At 42.4% G+C, this 19,985-nt stretch overlaps 1 protein-coding gene across 4 annotated transcripts in view; it reads left to right on the top strand.

The window, feature by feature from the left end:
* Positions 1–19,985, top strand: part of KDM6A (lysine demethylase 6A) — a 279,276-nt gene that overhangs the window by 212,323 nt on the left and 46,968 nt on the right. The window lies entirely within an intron of this gene.

Below are 19,985 nucleotides of genomic sequence, written 5' to 3'. Positions count from 1 at the left end.
GCAACAACCCCATGGTCACGTGATCATAATTCAGGTGCTTGGCAACCAGCATATATTTACAACAGTTGTAACATTCCAGGTTCATGTAATTGTCATTTGTGATCTTCCCAATTGGCTTCTGACCAAGAAAGTCAATGGGAGAAGCCAGAGTCATTTAACAACCACATGAGTCACTTTACAATTGCAATGATTTGCTTAACAATCATGGAGGAAAAGATGGTAGAATCAGGTGCAATTTAACAATCATCGTGCTTAGTAATGTAAATTCTGATCTGAAATGATTGTTCTAATTCAAGGACTACCTGTACTCTCAGGCAAGGCTTCCTGTAATGATATCTGTAATATGGAAAGCTTTCTTCCCTGGAATAAATTGTTACAACTTTTGAAAATCTCTCTCTTCACTTGGGTTTTCAGTATATTACTTGTGAATGACTATTTTGTTTTGTTTTTTATTCATTTCCCCAACTTTTTAATGAATATGTTTTTATATTGTTTTGAAATATGCCTTTGTTTAAGAAGTGGTATAGAAATATCATAAATAAAATAGTAAAAAATGTGAAGAGTTCTAGTATATTATGGATTATATAAAAATGGTACTTAAAAATGTCATGGATAGTTTGTAATTAAGTATATAACCCACCTCTGCCGTCAGGCATGGGGGAATTGAGACCCTCTTCCCCCTAGGCCTTTACAATTCTATGCATGGTATGTATGTATGTATGTTTGGTTTTTTATATTAATGGGTTTTTAATTGTTTCTAACATCAGACTACTATTGTACACTGCTTTATTGCTGCTGTTAGCCGCCCCGAGTCTCTGGAGAGGGGCGGGATACAAATCCAATAAATAAATAAATAAACCCTCCCATTTATGCTGGACATGATGATGGGGAGCTGGACTTGTGATGGCCAAGCTAAGGAGAACTACAGCAATGTAGTATCTTCAGATAAGCTTCAGGAAGATCAGGGAGACAGAGCTACCTAGCAATTTGGAGGAGATCAGGAGTCGGCTGGATTTGTAGGTTTATAGCTTCTGTTTTTGCCTGGATTGGCTAAAGTGGTAGTGGAAGTCTCAGATGAGCTGGTTCTCCAGCACATTGCATATCAGCTTTTAACAGTGGCTTTGGCTCAGCTACTAAGTTCTTGATGATTTTTAGAGAAAATGGCAAACTCTGGTGTGCTACTTCCAAGCAACAGCAGCAGCAAAGACTGATCTATTATCAGACTTGTGAGCTGCTGGATTATATTGTAGCCAGATGAGGCTATGCCTGTATGTTCTTGTAATACTGGTCTCTGGACTTGGCACAGAATGGCAGCAGGAGCAGGCAGGAGGCTTTTGAGGGACACAAGCCTGTATTCTATTTGAACCACAGCCATTTTGTTAGTTTCATGTTTTCTGCCAGTTGCATACAGCTTGCCAGCCAACTGAAGCAATTACATAACTGGAGTCCTGTTTCATCTAATGTTTGGATCTGTCTCTCCAGTGCCATTTGAAGAGTTTCTGACTTTGACCATGTTATGGGTTAGGGATGAAACAGTTTCCTCCTGTGTAACAGAAGCGTTGCAAAGATGTATTCTGTGTTAACTTTGCAAGATGGACTATAGTTCTTCTCCACTGCACTGCTCAGAGAGTCAAAGGTGGGTTATTATTCAGCCTGATTGGCAGGGACTGAGTTAAAAATTAGCATAAATGTTATGTCCTGCCCACCACTACCCTCCTTAGGTCAGTCTAAAAAACTCAGTCATGGTGTAGGGACTATGAGTTTCTTCTCTCCAAAAGGAGGGAATTTTTCTTATAAACAGTTTGTTAATTTCTAATGATCTCTTTGTTTTTCTCTTGTATGAGGAAGAGAACAAAGATCCTTCTGAGAGCCTCTTCCCTCTGGGGTACTGCTCTCCAACTCTTCGCCCCTGAGAGGCCACTGCTCTCCGGAGCACTGCCTCGAAGACAGGGAGGACATTTAAGGGGTCCCTGACATCCGCGCTCAGACCCCCCACCGCCGCCGCCACCGCCACAGGCCCGATTACCGGCTTGAATCAGGAGATCAGCTGTTTGGCGGCGCTGCATTCGGCCGCCAATCTCCCCAAGTGGCGAGAGCAGCCGCGGGATCCCCAGGCTATTGGGAAGCGGCAGGAGAGCCGCAGCGAACGGAACCTTCGGGATCAGCTGTTCGGCGGCGTGGCAATCGGCCGCCGATCCTTCCCAGCGGCGCGAGGAGCCAAGCGATTCCGGATCTCGCTGTGGGGGCTGCCATTATGGTCACCTGGCTGACCGAGGCACAATCACCATTTTTGTGGGGGCAAACCACTGAGCTGCCGGCAGCAGGGCAATGTGGATGCTTTGGAAGGTTTACCACGCCCCTTTCGGAAGATGCCATCTTGAGGCAGCAGTGGGGGCTATGAGCCAGTGAGTCAGCAATGCTTGGACTCGAGGGCAGCCATTTTCCTTTGCAAAAGAGGGGGCGTTACCATGGCAATTAGGAGCCTAGTCAAATTCAACCACCTGACAGGAAGTTGGTGACTAGTTCCTCCCAGAACTGATTCAGCACTCTGCTACTGATTGCGCATTTCAGTTCCTGCTACTTTCCAAGTGTTTATTGTTACCGGTACAGTGAGTGTTACCCCTTTAACAATGTCTCAGCAACAGAGTAATCCTACTGACTCAGCTGCTCCCTCCACTAGCAAAGGGAAAGACAAGAGCCACGGCTCTAAATCTAAAGGAAAATCTTCCCAATCTTCAGGGGCTTTAAGGCAGGCTGAAAAGAAAATTAAGGCCCTGGAGGCCCAGTTAGAAATGAATAGACCATGGCAAGGCCCTAGTCCTTCCTCCTCTTCTATTCCACAACATCAACAGAGCCCCTTAGCCTCTGCTGCTGCCCTTGAGGGACCTCATTTCTCTGCAGCTGGGGAATTGTCCCCTGACCGTCCATTGAGTGCTCCACCTCCATCAGAGGGGATTCAAAGAGCAGAATGGCCCAGACCTTCCCAATCATGGTCTCAATCTGCACAACCACCTGCAGCCACCTTTACCCCAACTGCAGCAGGTCTCAGGGGCCCCATGGACAACTGGCAGACGATGTCTCCCTCACTACAGGACATGATAGCGTCTGCATATTCCCAGGGCATCGCAGTGGGTGCCCAGCAACGCCCATCTCCTATGCCAGCCCGGGTCAGTAGAACAGATCCTTGGACAGTTCCTGCTCCTGCCCCCTCCTTGCATGATTCATTTCAGGAGGACTTGGACCCAAGGGACATGGCCTCAGATGCAGAGGATGAGCTCTCGGAAGATGAGGCCAACCTACCTGAACAGGCCCCTCTGACAGGACTGTTTCGGCACTCCTTATTTAGAACCCTCCTGAACAAGGCTAAGACCACACTGTTACCAGAGAATTCATCAAAACCAGCTGGTCAAGAGGTGGGCATCATGCCAGCAGCCAGGCTCATTAATGAACCCCAGAGGGAATCAGAGAATATTCCTGCAGTTCCTATCTTTGCAGAGAATATTAAGAAACTCTGGCAGAACCCATCAGCAGCCCTGGGCCCATCAGCTATTGATAAAAGATTTTACTCCTTTAATCCAGAAGTGGAGGACTTGCTCCAGTACCCTGCAGTGGACACTCCTGTCACATCACTGATGTCTAACACAGTAGTACCTTCAGAGATGGCAGATGGCCTGCGTCCAGAGGACAGGAGGGCTGAGAACTTGGTCAAAAGAGTGCACCAACTTTCTGCCTGGTCCCTGAGGGCTGCCTCGGCGGCTTCTTTCTTCAATAGGGCCCCCATTCTGTGGCTCCAGGATATTAATAAACTCATTGCCACTGCTAAGTTCTCTGCAGATGCCACCCTAGCGTCTGCAAGATTTTCATCTCGGGCACTGGCAACTAATCTCTCTGCCAGATGCTTGATTTGGCTTAGGTCATGGCAGGCAGATGTGAAGTCAAAATGGCGCTTGGCCACTGCACCATATCAGGGTGCTAAGCTCTTTGGTGAGTCTTTAGACTCTGTCTTGATTGAAGACAGAGATAAACGAAAGGTGTTGCCGAGGTCAGCGAGGAGACAAGATAGGCGAGGGGCTCCATATTTTCGCGGGCAGCCCTTTCGGCCGGAAACATCCTCAACGTCATCCCCAGTTGCTCGGACCTATGGACAGGGGACCTATACCCAACCGTCCTATCGATCTGACAGAGGCGGCTACGGAGATAGGAACCGTCAGTTTCAGCAATCTCGATCTTACAGAGGAGGCAACAGAGGGGGATTCTGCAAGCAGAAGTGACTCCTGCCACGACCTGCCCATAGGTGGACGCCTGCAATTCTTCACCGAATTTTGGGAATCCATCTCCGCCGACGCATGGGCCTTAGAGACTGTGAGTCAGGGGCTGCGGATAAACTTTTGGCGGACTCCTCCAGTCAGATTTGTACAATGCCCCACCTTGCTTCATCCACAAAAGAGATCTCTTATTCTTCAGGAGGTCCAACATCTCTTGGACATTGGGGCAATAGAACCGGTTCCGGCAGAACAAAGAGGCAAGGGGTTCTACTCCATAGTGTTCGTGGTCCCCAAATCCTCCGGCGGATGCCGCCTGATCTTGAACCTCAAACAACTGAACATGTACATCCGGTATTAGAGGTTCAAGATGCATTCATTACAAGCCATCCTGGCATCCATCCGTCATCAGGATTGGATGACCTCCATCGATCTCAAAGAGGCGTATTTACGTGTCCCGGTTCATCAGCAACACCGTCAGTTTCTACGCTTTTGCCTCCAGGACCAGCACTTTCAGTACAAGGCCATGCCCTTTGGCCTGTCTTCAGCACCCAGGGCCTTCACCAAGCTCCTGGACGCATTAACAGACAGTCTCAGATCACACTCCATAAGGCTCCTTGCTTATTTAGACGACATAATCGTTCTTTCTAGCAGCCCTCAACAGGCCAACCGGGATTTGGCCCAAACAATGGACTGTCTTCAAAGAGCAGGTTTTACTATCAACCACGACAAGAGCCACTTGCACCCAACCAGGTGTCTGCTTCACCTGGGTACGACAATAGATTCTTCATCAGGCATGATCTTTCTGTCATCAGAGAGACAGCAGAAAATACGGACACTGATACACTCGATATCACGCCGCACCAGGATTCCCCTGGCACTGCTCTCCCAGTTGCTGGGAGTCTTCATTTCATGCATCAACATCGTGCCATGGGCTCGGCTACACGCCCGACCTCTACAGTGGCTTCTTCTTCCATTCCAAAGGGCTCGGCTAAGCAATTCCAAGCATCAAGTGCACCTGACCACAGCAGTTCGGCTTTCCCTTCCCTGGTGGACCTCACCTGCAATAGCCAGGAGCTCTCCCTTTTTGTTCCATCAGGAGGTGACAATCACTACAGACGCAAGTCTATCCGGATGGGGAGCTCATTCCGGACCCCAGGTTGCTCAGGGCAGATGGTCAGCATTGGATCTGGCAGACCCCAACATCAACCTCCTGGAACTACGGGCAGTTTTCAGAGCACTGCAGACCTTTTCAGAGACTGTAACGGACCACCACATCCTCATACTAACAGACAATGTGGCAACAAGAGCCCACATAAATCACCAGGGGGGCACACGGTCGGGCCGCCTAATGCAGGAGGCGCACGCCCTGATGTCATGGGCAGAGGTTCATCTCGCCTCCATCCGTGCAGAACATATTTCAGGAGTGGACAATACGCAGGCGGACTGGCTCAGCCGCACAACAATAGACCCTGGGGAATGGTCCCTGGATCCAGAGACCTTTCAACTGATAGCCCACCGTTACAGCACTCCAGTAGTGGACCTGTTTGCTTCGCAACACAATCACCAGGTTCCACGGTTCTTCTCCTGGTTCCCAGCTCCGGGAGCCGAACAGACCAACGCACTCCTATCGCCATGGCCGACCGGTCTCCTATACGCCTTCCCTCCGGTCAGTCTGATACACAGAGTAGTAGCCAAGATCATCGTGGAAGGAGCGGACATACTTTTGGTAGCTCCTTTCTGGCCCAGGCGCCCCTGGTTTGCCGACCTGATGGACTTATCGCTGTCTCCCCCATGGAGGATTCCGTGTCATCATGTAATTCTGTTACAAGGCTCAATAATTCACCCGGACCCGCAGTGGTGGAAGCTTGCCGTGTGGCAATTGAGGGGAACCGCTTGAGGGAAAAACAGGTTCTGGATAATGTCATCCACACCATACAAGCGGCACGACGTCCCTCAACCACCCGCATATACCAGGCGACCTGGGCAGCATACTGCACCTTTTGTAGGACACAAGGCATCTTACCTTCTGCCTCCTCGGTCCTTAACCTCCTGGAGTTCTTGCAGAGGGGCCTCGACAAAGGGTTAACTCCTAACACCCTTCGCAGACAGGTAGCTGCCATCGCAACTATCCTTCGGCCAGACCCACTCTGCCCGGTTTCTCACCATCCTTGGGTTAAGGATTTTCTCCGAGGAGCAGCAAACCTGTCCCCACCGGTAATTCACCACTTTCCATCCTGGGACCTGCCCTTTGTCCTCCAAGCCCTCACGGCTCCTCCTTTCGAACCTTTGAGGGAGGTTTCCCTTCGCATTCTTTCTATTAAGGTGGCCTTTTTAGTGGCCATAACCTCCGCACGCAGAGTTTCCAAACTAGCAGCTCTATCAGTGCGTTCAGACTTATGCGTTTTCCACCCGGACAGAGTGACCCTCCGCTTGGACCCTAGTTTCATGCCTAAAATCAACACTAGGTTTCATAGGTCACAGGATATAGTTCTACCGGACTTTTGCACCCACGGCTCCCATCCATCGGAGCTTTGTTGGCATAAAGTGGATGTTCGCAGAGCAGTAAAAATATACTTTCGCCGTACAACCGCATTCAGGAGATCAGAAGCTCTCTTTGTCTCCTTTCTCCCCGCATCAATGGGGAAGAAGGTTTCGGCTAGGACTATCAGCAGTTGGATTCGTGCCTGTATCATTGAGGCATATAAGGCTAAATCAACTCCATTACCGGACAGGATTACAGCCCACTCAACCAGGAGTGCAGCTACCTCAGCGGCTTGGACCACACAAGCTCCAGTTGAGGACATCTGTAGAGCAGCCACTTGGGCTGCACCCACAACCTTTATCAGACATTATCGTTTGGACTCGTTTGCTTCTGCTGAGGCAGCCTTCGGGAGAAGAGTATTGCAAAGAGTTTGTGTTCCAGTACCCCTGGGCCAGCCTAACCCTCCCTAAGGTGTTGCTTGGGTATATCCCACTTTGGACTCTCTGAGCAGTGCAGTGGAGAAGAACCGTTGAACTTACCTGAACGGTCTTCTCGCTGCACTGCGAAGAGAGTCCAAACCCGCCCGGCTTTTGCCCAGGTGCACAGTTCAGTTTTAGTTATACAGTTGAAGTTTGTTAAATAAATTTGTCCTTTTTTCACTGTTCCTTCGTTTTTTATTGACTGACCTAAGGAGGGTAGTGGTGGGCGGGACATAACATTTATGCTAATTTTTAACTCAGTCTCTGCCAATCAGGCTGAATAATAACCCACCTTGGACTCTCTTCGCAGTGCAGCGAGAAGACCGTTCAGGTAAGTTCAACGGTTCTTCTATCCCATATGACAGCGGGATAGGTGTGGAGTAATTTATTGCTTGATGTATAACAGATGGAAAGAGAGATGTGGTAGCCTAAACTAAGAGATGCTCAAGGGACAGCAGAAGGCTTCCCGTTTCAATATTGGTCAACTCTTAAAGGTGGATTAATATGTTGGGATCCTCTGACTTGTGTGTGGAGCATTTGGAGATGAGGGAATCTGGGGTTATCAGGGGAGGAAAATGCAGGCAAGGGTGGTAACAGGCAGAAAGAGAGATGGTAGGAAATAGAAGGTAGGCAAGTTTCATAGAAGCTGGCTTCAAGCATTAGTGTTGGTATTGCCTTCCAATTCACTATGCTCTGATCCAAAGCCTGGTAATCGCCCAACTACTACTACTTAATATAGGAGCTTAATAAGACTTTCCTCTTCCACAATTAAATTGTGGATGAAAGAGCTGACTGTTTTAATTATTTCAAACCTGATGGCTGGGCCTGATGGAGGAGGTTCCCCTTTTTGAAATTTGCCAAGCTGGGTTTCTTGTGGGAATCCACAAACTCAGGGTTAGAGCTGAAGTCTGAGAAACCTTAGTCATTTTCAGGGCACCTCTCTATAAATTGCTAGGTATGAAGTTTTATTTGTGAAGTTAAGCTGTAAGAGTTGGAAGAAACCGTTGTTTGTGTACTAGCTTCTCTGTGAAGTTTTATTTGTGAAGTTAAGCTGTAAGAGTTGGAAGAAACTGTTGTTTGTGTACTAGCTTCTCTGTTGCACAGCATCCTTTCTACCAGAGCTGCTAAAATATGTGGCCGAGTTAGCAGTGGAGTACTCCAGATCTAGGGATTTAAATCTGCTGCCCTTTGATATAGACTCCAAGGCAGATAAAAAGTTTGTGGCAATCATGGACTTCAGCCAACCATCCTTGGCTCAACTTACAGAGAATTTTAGGCCTCATTTTTATCTTGGGACTGTGGCAATATGATTTGCAGTTGGGGGATGTTTCTATCAGTCTCTTACCATGTGCAGATCGCTTCCTGCTGGCTCTAAGATTCACATATTCACTTTCCTGAACAGAGACAAGACCTACCTTATTTATTTGTTTATTTTTAAAGATTTTTATTAGATCATAGAATAAAATACAAAAATATGAAAGCAAATAAAGGACACAGAGGGGGGGGGGAAGGAGAAAGAAAAGTGAGGAGGTGAGGAACAAAAGAAAAGAAAGAGGATGAGGGGATTGCTCAGGAACAGCCGACATTCAAGGGTCTATTCAGACCACATTTGTTTAAGGCCTTGCTTTTTAAGACCAAGAGTTCAATACACTTGGGTAAGGACTCCACTAAGCCTGAGACATCTAGGGGAGCTGAAGACCCTAGTGAGCTGCTTTTTTCAGAGCTGACTGCTGAAGCAGAGGCATCCCTTTGCCACAGCTATTCTTGGATGTGATTCAGCGCCAGTGGGCCTCACTGAGGGCTTACCCTAAACCCACATCATTTGACAAAAAATATTATAATATGACTCTCCAGCCCTCACTGAACTACTCCAGGCCCTGAGGTTGATGAACCGATGATGGCATTAGCATCTCCATCAGCCATACTCACTGAGGATGTACTAAAGCGCAACAGGAGGAAGATGGAGTTAACATTCTGCAAGGCCAGCCAGGCAGTTGCCTGGGTAGTCAAGACGGCCACTTCCTTCTTTACCTGAGCTTCACTGCTTTGGTTAAAACAAGTGCAGGAGAGAGTTCCAGCCAGTAACTTCTGAACGCACCAGGACTTTAATAAGATGGTGGTGGCCACGGAGTTCACAACAGACATTGCACTTAATTTGGCAAAGTTTGGGCACAGGCCATTACCTCTTCGGTTATGGCCCGAAGGCTGCTTTGGCTCAAGCACTGGCAGGCATACACTAAGCGGAAATGGAAGTTGGTGCCTGCCCCATTTAAAATGGGCAAGTTGCTTGGGACGGCCCTGGAACCAATCCCTCTCCAGGTGTTTTGAGCGCCATCCCTTGCCGCCCTTTTGTAGACCCTATTTTTGGGCATATCCAGGCCCAAGTGTTAAACAGCCTCAGAAAGATTTCGCACCAAGACAGTATATCCAGCCAGGGCAGGGATTCACAGACAGAAATAGACCGCAGTCCCAGAGCCAGCGGCCCTTTTGGAGTAGTGGAAAGCACTTAGCACTCACCATGGCCAGGGCCACGTCTCCGATTGGTGGCTGGCTAAGTTTGTTTGTAGACCAATGGGAAGAGATAATGACAGAGGCGTGGGTTAGAAAGACCATAAGATCAGGTCTCTCTCGAGAATTTATCTCCTCACTTCTGATTTTTTTTTTTGTCCCTTGCCTCATATTGTATCATGGGATGCTATCAAAAAGAATCTCATGGAGGCTTCTATCTAACATTTGTTGGATATCAGAGCAGTAGAGGCAGTTCCATCCATTCAGACATTTGATTCCAGAGGGCCAGGGAAGGCTTTTCACAGAGAAGGTTTTTCCCCTGGGGCCCGCCAAACAACATTGTTTAATCGATGGGACCCGGAGAAGACCAACTCAGTGGGACCTTATTGGTCACTGGGATTCATGGGGTAGCAGGGGGTTGCGGAGGTACTCTGGTCCAATGCCATGTAGGGCTTTAAAGATCATAACCAACACTTTGAATTGTGACCAGAAACTGATTGGCAGCCAGTGCAGGCCACGAAGAAACATGGGCGAATCTGGGAAGCCCCACGATGGCTCTCACTGCCACATTCTGCACAATCTGAAGTTTCCAAACACTTTTCAAAGGTAGCCCCATGTAGAGAGCGTTGCAGTAATCGAACCTCGAGATGATGAGGGCATGAGCGATTGTGAGCAATGTCTCCCTGTCCAAATAGGGCCGCAACTGGTGCACCAGGCGAACCTGGGCAAACGCCCTCCTCGTCACAGCCAAAAGATGATGTTCCAATGTTAGCTGTGGATCAAGGAGGATGCCCAAGTTGTGAACCCTCTCTGAGGGTGTCAATAATCCCCCCCCCCAGGGTAATGGACGGACAGATGGAATTGTCCTTGGGAGGTAAGACCCACAGCCACCCCGCCTTGTCTGGGTTGAGTTTGAGCTTGTTGACACCCATCCAGACCCCAACAGCCTCCAGGCACCGGCACATCACTTCCACTGTTTCGTTGACTGGACATGGGGTGGAGATGTATAACTGGGTATCATCGGCATATTGATGATACCTCAACCCATGCCCTTGGATGATCTCACCCAGCGGTTTCATGTAGATATTAAATAGCAGGGGGGAGAGGACCGACCCCTGAGTTACCCCACAAGGGAGAGACCTAGAGGTCAACTTCTGTCTCCCCACCAACACCGACTGCGACCGACCGGAGAGGTAGGAGGAGAATCACTGAAGAACAGTGCCTCCCACTCACAATCCCTCCAGCCGGTGCAGAAGGATACCATGGTCGATGGTATCGAAAGCCGCTGAGAGGTCAAGAAGCACCAGGACAGAGGACAAACCCCTGTCCCGGTTCCGCCAGAGATCATCCATCAACGCGACCAAAGCATTTTCTGTGCTGTAGCTGGGCCTGAATCCAGACTGCTGAGAGTTTAGATAATCAGCTTCTTCCAAGGACTGCTGGAGCCGGAGCGCCACCACCTTCTCAACAACCTTCCCCATAAAGGAAAGATTGGAGACTGGATGGTAGTTATTAAGCACGGCTGGGTCCAGGAAAGGTTTCTTGAGGAGGGGGCACACAAGTGCCTCCTTATAAGGAGCCAGAAAGGACCCCCTCCCCAAGGAGGCGTTGACAATCTCCTGGACCTAGCTCCATGTCACCTCTCGGCTGAAACCAACCAAGAGGGACACGGATCTAGTAAACAGGTGGCGGAACTCACAGCTCCAATGGCCTTGTCCACTTCATCAGGTGTCACCAAGTCAAACCCCTCCCAGACAGATGGACAAAGACGTTTAGCCCCAGTCACCTCGACTGACTCGTTGTCAGCCGATACTGCTATACAATTGGAGTCGAGGTCCGCCCGGATTCGAGCGGCTTTATCAGCGAAAAACAAGTTAAATTCCTTGGCACTGCCCTGCAAGGGCTCCCCAACTCTCCCCTGATTTAGAAGGGAGCGGGTCACCCTAAACAGAGTGGCCGGGCGGGATTCCGTTGATGCAATCAAAGCAGCATGGTACGCGCATCTTGCCGCTTTGAGCGCCAATTTATAGGTCTTAATAAAAGCTCTTACAGGTGTTTGATCGGATTCGGACTTACCCTTTCTCCATCGCTTCTCTAGACGTCTCTTCTGGCATTTCAACTCCCGGAGTTCCTCATTGTACCATGGAGCTCTACGGGGTCTAGTGCCACAGAGAGGTCGCAATGGCACAATTCGGTCAAGAGCCTCCGCTGCAGCCTTGTTTCAGGCCTCGGCAAGAGATTCCGTTGAGCTGTGGACGAGTGAATCTGATAAAACCCCAAGCGCCCTCTGAAAGCCCTCTGGGTCCATCAGGCGTCTGGGGCGGAACCTCCTAATCGGTTCCGCCTCCCTGCGGGGAAGTTCAACTGTGTTATCTCCCACAGACCAATCTTAGCCTTGGACCAGATCATTTGTATGCGTCTTCTCTATGCTTATGGATTATGGTGGGTTCTGTGATTTTCATAGGTGGTTCAGATGAAGAAATAGCATAAGAGATACACATTGGGGAAAAACAAAAAATGAATCCAAACAAGCATGGGTAAGAATCTTCCTTAAGCATTATTTGTGGTGATAAGGGCAATAAAATCTACTTTATAATTTTCTGCTCTTATTGCATCCATTGAGAGCTGGCCATTGACCCTGTTTACAGTGAGTTGGTCCCTTCTTTGTAAGGGAGAGTCCCAGGAATTCTTGAAGAGCTGAAGATTATTCTAGGCACTTGTTGGATAAAGTTGCTCAGATTTTCTTGAAGTTGAAATTCAGCTCTGTAATAGAAGTTGTCTGAGGTGTGGTCTTGCCTGGAAAAACTTGAATCTGCTTGCTCTAATGAAGTGGAGCTATGAGTTTGGGCACCTGTGTTTTAAGTCCCCATTCTTTCTGGTCAATTAAGGTCTGTTTGGAAGATAGCAGATGGTTGAACCTATGAGGTGGTGGTAAATGGTTCTCTATGAGAGAGGGCAGTTTTATCTGCCTTAAAGGAGGCAATTGTTCACCCCCTACTTAAGAGATCATCACTGGACTTTGAACATGATACCGTTCTAGGCCAACTCATGATTAGGAGTGGGAGGAACTGTATGACCTGGGGAAACTAAAAACAACAGGATAAATTGCTCAAAATAAGTTTTTTATTGCTGTTTGCATATAAATAGGAATCTTGCCAGATTAAAGTACATGCTGCGTATCTATCAACCAAATGCTGTGAAGCATTTTTTTTTCCAAATATTTTTATTAATTTTCTTTAAAATGACATACAAACTTACAAACATTTAACATACAATGTAGGGATGTATCATCCCTGCTCTTCTCAAAAGTATAATTGCAGATACAGAAAAAGGAATACACTATTGAATATCTAATTCAATACTACTAATACAAAAATTATCTAGTAAGAAAATTTAATGTCATATAAAAATTTCTAATTAATTTCAAGTCAAGAAAAATCTTTAAGAAAAACAAATTTCTATTCTATCTATATAAACTAGATCTAATATAAATCTTAATAAGGAAAAATCATCTAAGATATCTATACTTATTGCTACTCTTCTTTCTTTATTTTTTTATTCTTATCTATCCATTCATAAACATTGTTCCATGTTGCGTAAAATTTGGTTTCTTCCTGTTCATTCAAGCGTCTTGTCATCATGTCCATTTCCGCGCAGTCTAATATTTTTGCAATAACTCCCTCTTCTTTGGGGATATCTTCCCCTTTCCAATTTTGCACGTATATAATCCTTGCCGCTGTAAAAATATGTATAATCAAGTACAAAATTTCTTTTTTATAATTTTGGTTAGTAATTCCTAGCAAACAAAACTCCGGGGTGAAATCTATTTTCTGCTTTGTAATTTCTTTTGTCATTTTTTCTATCATTTTCCAGTACATTTTAGCTTTATTACATGTCCACCATTGATGGTAGTATGATCCTATTTCTTTCTTACATTTCCAGCACAGAGGTGATGTCTTTGGGAACATTTTTGCTAATCTACTTGGTGGGAGATGCCATCTATAAAACATTTTAATTTGGTTCTCTTTCAAAGAAACTGATTTTGTCATCCTCCAGTTACACATCCAAACTTTCTCCCATGTATCTAAATCAATTTCTTTACCTATGTTTCTACACCAATGTATCATACTATCTTTTAATGTTAGTTCAATATTCTTGTGGGTAACCAAATATTTATATATTTTTCCAATTACTCTGGTATTGTTTTTAGTGATTAACTCACTTAACAGGTTTTTACTTTTGTTAAATATGTAGAGTGTACTATCTTTCTGATATCTGGATCTAATCTGTGCATAATGCCACCAATCAATTTGTATCCCTTCATCTTGTAATTTAATTCTAGATTTCAATTTCATTTGATTGTCTAACAAGTCTTTATATCTTATATTTCTTGTATCATTAATGGAATTTGGGTGTATTATTGCATCCAAGGGGGTAACCCAATCTGGAATTGTTAAAAAGTGGTTTTTCTTTATGTCCTTCCAGACATCGAATAAGTATTTTCTCAGCGTGTGTCTTTTAAAGTAAGAATGATTTTTATCTTTATCATACCACACAAATGCATGCCAGCCAAGCATGAGGTCATGTCCTTCTAATATTGATGTTCTCATGTCCTCTAAAGTTATCCAATTTTTAATCCATGTTAAAGCGGCTGCCTGATAATATAATTTCCAATTTGGGAGCGCAAAACCCCCCCTCTCTTTTATGTCTTCTAACATATTTATCTTAATTCTTGCCTTTTTCCCTTGCCATAAAAATTTTTTAACCACATTTGTTAAATTTTTAAAAAAGTTGGCCCCTGGATTAATTGGGATCACTTGGAATAAAAATAATACCTTAGGTAAGATATTCATCTTGATCGTAGCAATTCTTCCCAAAAATGATATTTTTAAATTATTCCATATTTCTAGATCCTTTTTAATTTCATTAATTAATTTTATATAATTATCATTTTTTAATGTTATTGTTTTAGCTGTTAGCCATATTCCCAAATATTTTTCTTTTTTAACTATTTGCATTCCAGTAATACATTCTAAATTACTTTCTTGTATTTTACTCATGTTTTTAGTTATAATTTTTGTTTTATTTTTATTTATTTTCAAACCTGCCACCTTACCATATTGTTCTATTGTTTGGATTAATCTTGGTGCTGTGACTAACGGATCTTCCATTATAAAAGTCAAGTCATCTGCGAAGGCCTGGACTTTGTATATCTCTTTTCTGACTGTTAAACCTTTTATCTTTGGGTCTGATCTTATTTTTATTAAGAGTGCTTCTAAAGTCATAATGAAAAGAAGAGGTGATATGGGACATCCTTGCCGCACTCCTTTATTTATTTTAAACGCTTCTAATTGTTCATTGTTTAATATAATTTTTGTCGTTTGTTCTGAGTAAATAGCGTTTATTAAATTGACAAATTTGGGGCCGAATCTCATTTTATTTAATTGCATCTTTATAAATGTCCAATTCACGTTATCAAAAGCTTTTTGAGCGTCTAGGAACATTAAGGATAATGTTTTATCTGAATGTTGCTCATAGTACTCTAATACATTAATAATTGTTCTAAGATTATTTTTAATTTGTCTACCTGGAAGGAAGCCATTTTGGTCTGAGTGAATTTTACTATTTATCACATTTTTCAATCTATCTGCATATATTGCTATAAAAATTTTATAGTCTACATTCAATAAAGATATTGGTCTATAGTTTTTAATTTTTTCTTTTGGTGTATCTGATTTGTGAATTAAGGTTATCAAGGATTCCGACCATGATTTAGGAATTTTTCCATCTACTCTACATTCATTAAAAATTTGGAGCATATTATTTCTTAATACTTCATTTTCTATTTTATACCACTCTGCTGGGATAGCGTCCGGTCCCGTGGCTTTGTTGTTTTTCTGCTTTTTAATAACTATAAGGAGTTCTTCCATTGTTATTGGACTCTCCATCTTTTCTTGTTGCTCTTCTGTTATTTGTGGTAACTCTGCACTCTCTAGGTATTTAAATACGGCTTCTTCTTCAATATTATCATCTTTATACAATTCTTTAAAAAAGTTTTGAACTATATTTGCTTTTCCCTCTGGGTCATATTTTATTATTCCATCTTTATCTTCTAATTGTCTAATTAATTTAGATTGTCTCTGTTTTCTCAATTTATATGCTAACCATCTACCTGATTTATTGGCATGTTCGAAATATTGTTGCTTAGCTTTCTTTATTTTTTCCAGTATCTGATTTTGTTCTTGTAATCTAATTTTGTGTTTAATTAAATTTATTTTTTTCCCCAGGTCTTTATTTTTCACATTTTGTTGTGATAAAAACTCTAGTTGTTTTAATTCATTTATTAATTGTTCATATTTTCTTTTTCTTTCTTTATTATATTTTGCAGTATAGGATATTGTTAATCCTCTTATGTATGCTTTAGTTGCATCCCACAAGTTCTGAGGGGTGGTGTCTGTATTTTTATTGATTTCAAAAAATATTTTTAATTCCTTTTCAATCCATTCTTTATATTCTTTCTCTTTCAAAATATTTCTATTCATTTGCCAATTACGATGTTTTTTAATATTTCTCATATAGACTATAACTGGATTATGGTCTGTCCAAGTATTAACATCTATTTCTACGTCTTGTATATACTCTGCTGTTGTTTTGGGGGCCCACACCATATCTATTCTAGTCCAAATTTTGTGGGGGTTTGAGTAAAAAGTATATTGCCTACTGTGGGGATGCCTTTCCCTCCATATATCATTCAATAGCAATTCTGCTTTCATTTTTTGAAAAGTCGAGGGCAATAAATTCTTTTTCTTCTTTTTACAACTTTTCTTCACCCCCGAATGGTCTAATTGTCTATTTGTTATGGCATTAAAATCTCCAATGATTAACATATTTTCCAAATTTAATTCTAAAATTTTTTGATGTAATTTTTCATAAAATGCAATTTGGTCATCATTTGGGGCATATATAGAAACAATAGCAAGCGATTTGGGTTCAATATCAATCTGGACAATCAAAATTCTACCTTCATCATCACTATATAGTTGTTTGGAATTTATAGAACTCTCAACATACATTGCCACTCCTCTTTTCTTTTGGTCTGCTAACGCAGCATACATCTTTCCAATTTTATTATTTAACAATAAATTCCGATTACTCTTTTTTATATGTACTTCTTGGAGTATCACAATTTGAGCTTTTTGATTCTTAATTTTGGAAAACATTTGTTTTCCTTTTTTTGGTTCATTAAGTCCATTGACATTTACTGAAAAGATTTTTAAATCTCTCAATGTATTCATTTGTTGTATTTCTTGGTTTCGCGTTGAGGTTGCTTTCTTCTGTCCCCTTGGTCCTGCTCCTCCAGTTGAGCAAGAGCCCCCATGGCTTCAGCCTGCATTGCTTCCAGTTCTTCTGTTATCTGTTCCATTTTGCATATTCCACTGTTTTCATAGAAGTCTCTTGCTTGGTCTAGATTCTCCAATTTATATCTCGTTGATTTCCATGTCAATGATAGACCTTGTGGAATAAGCCAACGAAAGGTTATATTTTCTTTAATCAAAAGTTTGGTCAAGAAATGATAGTCTCTTCTAGTCTCTCGAACACGTCTCGGAATTTGTTTTAATATTTTTATTTCTTTACCTTGGTGTTGTAATTGTCCCGCTCTTGACCAATGCAATATATCATCTCTCATGCTTTTTCTTACAAATTTGATGTGAATCTCGCGTGGAAGATTAAAAAGGCGAATATAGCTGTTAGAAATTCTGAAGACTTCATCGGTTTCTTTTTTTTTATGTCATCTGGGTCCATCTGGAGGATTTTCCCAATAATGTCAGCCATGATGGCCTTTAAATCTTCATCTTTTTCTTCTATTACGTTTTGAAATCGAAGTCCATATGACGCACGTTGCATTTCCAGATGTGTGATTGATTCATCATACCCTCTGTAACGTGAGGCAGCTTTGTCCTCCAAGTGACCAATTCTTTTCTCCACCTTTTCCGCCTTTTCTTCCACTGCCTTCATTCGTACTTCATTATCTTGCAAGGCTTGCTTAATCTCCTTCATCTGGTCTTTCATTTCACCTGTGTCAACTTTCATTTCCGCCATCTCTGCTTTAATTTCATCTCTCTGTTGTGTTGCATCTTGTTGAGATTTTAACATAAAGTCATTTAATGTTGTTAATGTCTCTTGAATTGAAGCCAGAGATGGTTGTTTCTCCCTGTCCTTTTCCTTGGTGAACATAGTTGCAGATAAAGTCTGCTGTGCGGGGGATGGATGTGGTGAACTTTGCGGGGAAGAAATAACAGTTGTTTGCTTCTTGATTGTTTTAGTATGGGTGGAAGTACTTGACATTTTCAGATTTAAATTTAGTGTTATTTTATGTTAGCAATATGTAAACAGATTCTATAAATTCCAAACCCTCAGTAACAGTTATACTAAATTGATAGCAATTAATTAATAGCAATAAAAATTCTAATTCAAATAAAAGGCTATATTTCAAATACACTTAAAGTATAAAATATATCTAGTTAATACTCAACTTATTAATTCTTATTACTCTAGTCAAAGTTTATATCAAGAAGATGTAAAGAAGAAAAGGGGAAAAAGGAGGAAAGGTTAGTTTAACACAGCAGCAAAAATAAGAAGGAAAAGTCAGCAAAGTAGGAAGGAGGATAAAAACATGTGAAGAAAGGGGGCAATCAGAGTTAAAGACTATTATTCAATTAGGAGGGACAGGAGACCAAAGACCAAAAGAAAATTTAGCAATGCATAAACAGAACCAAGATTAATTGTAATATAATGTAATATAGAATTAAAATTCAAGAATTAAAATTATCAAAGGGAAAATGCAAAAAAAAACCAATTGATTGAAGATCTAATTTGTTGTCAAAAACACCTTAATGAGTACTGCAAAGGTATTGCGTTATTTGAAGAAAGGTATAGTCTTTAAAAAATTTGTAAAACTTTTTCCAAGCAAATGCAGTTTAATTTCACGAAGTTAAAATGAAGTCGGTCCGTCTCTCACAGCCCAGGAAAGAATCTCTCCGCTATAAATCCAACGAAAATGCTGTTAATCCAAAAACCGCTATTAATCCAAACGAAATCCAATGGAAATACTCCAACAAAATAATCCAAGAAACGTCAATTGAATAATCCAAATTTTAAAGTTCTCAAATGTAGGAAAAGAGTTTTTTTTCTTTATATTTCTTTATATTCAGAGTTTGTAAGTAAATAGTGAGCAGTCTGGTCCTTCCGCTAGAAAAATCCCAGCCCGGACTTCATTTTACAATATTCCGTAACCAAATGCTTCAAAAAATGCTGTGAAGCATTATAGAACTTTTCTTCCTGCATACCAACAACTCAATGCTGATATGTTGCTTCATTCCTCCCTCTACAAATCAATACAAAATTCCACCACATGCACCATGTTTCCTCTCCTTGACTCTGGATCCATTCATTGTTGATCAGAAGGGAGAGATTGAGCCTGAAGCCTTTGCTTGGTGCAGTCTCTCCAATTCTATTTAACATCTACATGAAGCTGTTGTGTAGAGTCATCCACTGGCATGCAGTACAGTATATCATTAGTATCCCAATGATAATATCCACCCTGGGCTGGCCATGTGATGTTTCCCAATGCCTGGAGTCAGTGAGGGTTTGGATGAGGGAGAACTGACCGTAGCTCAACCCTAGCAAAATTGAGTGAATGTGTGTGTGTGTATATTAGTGTGTATGTATAATTATATAAAATTGTAATGTATCTCTTTATAGTCTTACGTCACTGATGTTATTTTAAAGAACAAACATCAACGGTAAGGTTGTAAAAGTAGATTATCAAAGAATATTTGCATTGAAAGCTAATCCTTCATGAATAGAGTTAATGGCTGGAAGATAAATTAATTTATTTATTGAATTTGTATGCCAAGTTATTGTTTATGGTACAAGTGAATTAAATATGTTTATCTTAGAAATATTTATAGGCACTTTACATTGTGACTATAAATATTTCTAAGATAACTACTATTACATATACAGTAGTGACCAAAATTGTGGAAACCTTTTAGGGAAATTACAGTATTTTTGAGGTTTAATGGCTAATTACACCATTTTTTTTGGAGTACCATAAAATTATATATCAATGGAAAAATGATTTTATCAAGAATGTAATGCAATAAATTTTATCAAGGATTTGCTATTCAAATAGCAGTTATGAAGAAGAAAAGTAAAACACATAGAAAAAACCGAACATATGCACCAAGA

This window comes from Erythrolamprus reginae, chromosome 4 (assembly GCF_031021105.1).
Source record: "Erythrolamprus reginae isolate rEryReg1 chromosome 4, rEryReg1.hap1, whole genome shotgun sequence".
NCBI lineage: Eukaryota > Metazoa > Chordata > Lepidosauria > Squamata > Dipsadidae > Erythrolamprus > Erythrolamprus reginae.
The sequence above is the reverse complement of the archived record's forward strand: the minus strand, read 5'-3'. Positions and strand labels throughout refer to the sequence as shown.